The sequence below is a fragment of the Echinops telfairi genome, unplaced genomic scaffold (genome assembly GCF_000313985.2).
Source record: "Echinops telfairi isolate 266 unplaced genomic scaffold, ASM31398v2 ScPeMD7_655;HRSCAF=1070, whole genome shotgun sequence".
Taxonomy (NCBI): Eukaryota; Metazoa; Chordata; class Mammalia; order Afrosoricida; family Tenrecidae; genus Echinops; species Echinops telfairi.
Window position 1 is genome coordinate 26,743,890 of NW_022104553.1, and position 4,347 is coordinate 26,748,236.

The following is a 4,347-nucleotide window of genomic DNA, read 5'->3' on the forward strand; positions in this document are numbered from 1 at the left end:
GTTCCATGTGGGCTTTGTTGCTTCTGAGCTAGATGGCCGCTTGTTTACCTTCAAGCTTTTAAGACCCCAGACGCTATATCTTTTGATAGCCGGGCACCTGGTGGCGTACTTACTGTTAAGAGGAGTGGGCTGCTGACTGCAAGGTCAGCCGTTTGAAACCACCAGCTGCACCAAGAGGAAGGTGAGGCTTTCTATTCCAATAAAGAGTGACCATCTCAGAAACCCACAGGGGCAGTTACCCTGACCGGGAGGGTCGCTGTGAGTCAGAACGGACTCGGTGACCTGAGTGAGAGTGAACAGGTGGCACCATGGTTAAACTCTGGACTACTAGACTAGCCGAAAGGTTGGTGGTTCAACCCTCCGAGGCTCTAAAGGAAAAAGTCCTTGCTGTGTCGATCTCAAACACAAACTCAAACACACACACACACACACACAGTGACCCTATAGAGCACGGTAGAACTGCCCCTGGGCGTTTGTTTCTCAGGCTATTAATTCTTTGGGGGGAGTTGAAAACCTTGTCTTTCTCTCGGCTGGTGGTTTCGAACTGCTAACCTTGCCTTGATGAATCGTGAAACACTACGCCACCAGGACCCCTTCCATAGATGCAAAAAAGTCTTAACTCACTGCCATCGAGCCAATTCCCTCTAGGGCTGGGTAGAATTGCCCCCTGTGCACTCCGGAGACTAATGCGTTTTGGGCGGAGAAAGCCTTCTCTCTCGCTCAGAGGTTGGTAGTGGCTCAAAGTACTGACCTGCCGGTTGGCCACCCAAACCCTACAGGGCAGTGTTTCTAGGAGCGGGCTGCAAAAAATGTCGTGGGAAAATGGAGCGGAAAAGGAATGGAGTTTTTCCAAGACCCACCGTGTACTGTAAGTCATCAGACTGACAGCAACTACGGGCAATGAGCTGCGCTTCCGACCCTTTTGGATTGTGCACAGTTTACACACGTCATCTTCATAACCTGGTCCACCTTTCCACCTGGGAAAGCACAGCGCTCGGCCGGGAATCTGAACCCTTGTCCTCATTGGCCTGCTTTCCTCCCCAGAGGAACTCCCCTAGCTCCTTGCGCTCCCAAGCTGCCCAGTCCTGGTGCTCCGAGGCTCCCACGGGTGGTCCACAGGGAACACTGGGTGGTGAAACTTTGTGTTTGTGAGGCAATTCAAGGGCAACCGGTTTGCTTTTCTTGTTTTGTTTTTAGCACAACAGAAAGCAAGAGTTCAACAAACTTTGCCTTTTAAGGGGCCCAAATCTCCTGCCATCCAGTCGGTTCTGACTCACAGTGACCTACCTATGCTTCTGAGACAGCCTCAGCTTGCTCCTGAGGAGCACGGGGTGGCTTTGAACCCCTCGGACCAGGGGGTTAGCAGCCCAGAGCCGCAGCCTCAGCCACAGCATCGACCAGGAAGCTTACAATTAGAGGGGTAGGGGTGGGGAAGAGTGCTTTTCAACTGGTACCTATACTGTGACCCGACTCTCTGGGGGGGGGGGGGGTGGCTTTAAGGAGACCCAGCTGTTTGACAAGGGGCCCACAGGTTTAAGGGAGGCCAGCGGGTGAGAACCCCAGCCGTTGGGCAGGCAGACAGGGGCTTCAACAAACGGGCCCTGGCCTCAGGCTAAAGCAGCCACGGTGGGGAAATGCAATGCACTAAGAGACAGGCTGTAAAGACGACAAAGCTGGCCACTCAAACACAGCACAGCTGCTCCCTGGGAGAAAGAGGAGGCAGTGCTGACCGTCTGGGAAACCCTAAGGAGTAGCCCTACTCGGTCCCCGTACAGTTTTGTGAGTTGGAATCAACCCAGTAACAGTGGGTGAATGCCCATCCTGCCTGTTCCAGGAAAAGGCGGTGGAGGGCAAGGGGCAGCCTGCAGCACACGGAGCCCAGTGTAGTCATCCAGACAGAAGCTGACGGTGCTTAGGACGGGGTGGGGCAGTGAGGAGGGGGCTGAAATGGTCAGATGAAGTGTACGCTTTTGTTTGGAAATAGCTCTTGTATTTCTGGTGAGAGTAGACACCCCAGAAAGAATTCCCACGCAACTGACCAGTGTTTGCTTTGCAGGCGGAAGCCCTCAGAATTCACTGATAGCCCGGGGGCCCTGTGGGATGGGTTCAAACCCACCAGCTGCTTGCTCCTCAGGAGGAAGATGAGGCTGTCTGTTCTCCACAAGCAACAATGCTACGCTGGCCCGAGGTCACCATAGGGGAGTGACCATGAGGTTTCTAGCTTGGGTGGACTGGGTTAGGGATAAAGTCAAGAGTTAAGAATGGGCTCGGGAAAGTTATGCTGACTCCCTCTACTCGGACCACCAAGCGGGGCTGAGGTGAGCAATGCTACCATGAATTGCGTCTGACTCCATTACTTGACTCCATCCTTTAACTCTCATGCTCTCTATGACTTTACTATAATCTCTACTTATTATTGCTGTACAGTTGCACCTACCGGACCTGTGATGTTTTGTGGGGTCCCCTCTCCCCTTTAACCCCACAGTGTTAAAGTGAAAGATACCTTAACAGGTTTCTCAAAGACTCTTTAACCAGGGGTCTACATAACATACGAACTACCACCACCCCTTAATTGCTCCTGATTCTCTTTCTCTCTGAGCCCTGAGCGATTTCATCCACGGTAGCAGTTGACATGAAATCTATTTGTCTTCCCTAACTACCGTGTTTCCCCAAAAGTAAGACATCCCCCGAAAATCAGACCTACTTAGTCTTGCCTCTTGCTGAAACATAAGGCATCCCCCCCGAAAATAAGACCTCCCTGAAAATAAGCCCCCCCTCCCCCAGCTACCATAACTCTCACCACTGTAGTTGTGGGCACTGCTGCGCAGCTCACTGTTGGCCGCAGTGCAGCCGGAGCAGACAGGAAGTGTGAGGTCTCTTTTAATAAAACAATAAATGTGAAAGAAAAAAAAAAGAATGGGCTCGGAAACAAACTCACGGCCATCTGGTCAGTTTCAACTCATAAGGACCCTAAAGGGCTGAGTGGGATACTGAGGCAGTCATTCTTTACGGGAGCAGACAGCCTTAGCGCTCGCTCGCTCTCCCTGACAGTGAGAGGTGTGTTCGACCTACTACTAATCTTGTAGTTAGCAGCCAGAAATTTAACCCATGATACCATCAGCGTTCCTTGCTTATCAGAACACAGGTAAACGGGATTAAGGGCTAAATACATTTTCTAACAGATGTGACCACGGCTACTCAAAGTGTAGGTAATCCCCATCACCGGTCTCCAGGTTTTTCCCCCAAAACAAACCTGGTAAGATTGTGCTAAATCCCTTGATAAGACAGAATGAAGGGAGGGGGTCACTGTCTGGCCACGGTTTCTCCATCTCAAGATCTGAATGCCATCCATTCCAAATGAAAAAAAGGCAGCTGAACCTGAAAAGGACTTCCAAAGCCCAGGGGCAGTTCTACCCTGCCCTATGGGGTCACTGAGTCACCATCGATTCAATGGCAGTGAGTCTGCTGTCTTTGCTGTAGGGGGGGGGGGGAGCTCATTAAATGGCAAGAAGCCAACCCAGGTTGGTCTACCCAGGGGTCCAGACTGCCAGCTCAGGTGGGCGGGCGAGTGGATTCATGTCACTAGCATAGAAGAGCCAGCCCTTGAAGGTTTAAGGGCAAAGAAGTGACCAGATAACATCAGATTTTGAGAAAGGTCAGGCAGGGGGAGCCTAAGAAGGTGAGAGCAGGTATTACCCACCCACCTCCCTGCAGATCTGGCTGGGGACCTCTCAGCCCTTTATCCTTTCGGTCACAGCCAAAAACACACTAATGGAAAGTTTCCGGGAAAACGAGAGTACCTATTGTCTCACCCCCGCTTGAAAACCTGCTTGGGTAAGAGTCCAGGGCTCGTCATTTAGGTTAACTGTGGGGTTTCCCCCCCTGACGCCGAGATTCGCAGCGACCCTTCCCAAAAGGACCCCCCTTTCCTGAAGAGATCAGCTCGAGTCGGGGGACAACTCAGCCAGCCCCTCGATGGGGTCCAAATGAAGACAACTGCTGACTTATCACATTCACCAGGCGGCCGCTGGGCCCCAAGCCGTGTCCACCCCCCCACCCCCCTAAAGCGGCCACATCTTGATGCAAATTCGTCCAACGCAGGCGGGTCAGAACCCCAAGGGCGGAATGCCTCGCCTCCCCTCCCCTCCGCCCTGGGGCCGGGCAGTTCGCCTTCAGTTCGGCCCTGGCCACCCGTCTTTTCCCATCCGAATCGTCCTCCCGGCCCGCAGGCGTCCACTGCCCCCTGCGCCCAGGGCGCCCCAGCAGGCCGCGCGCCCCTCCTCCCGGCGCCGACGGCGGGGAAGCGAGACTCTGGGCGCGGACCCCGTTCCTACGGCTCCCCATCCC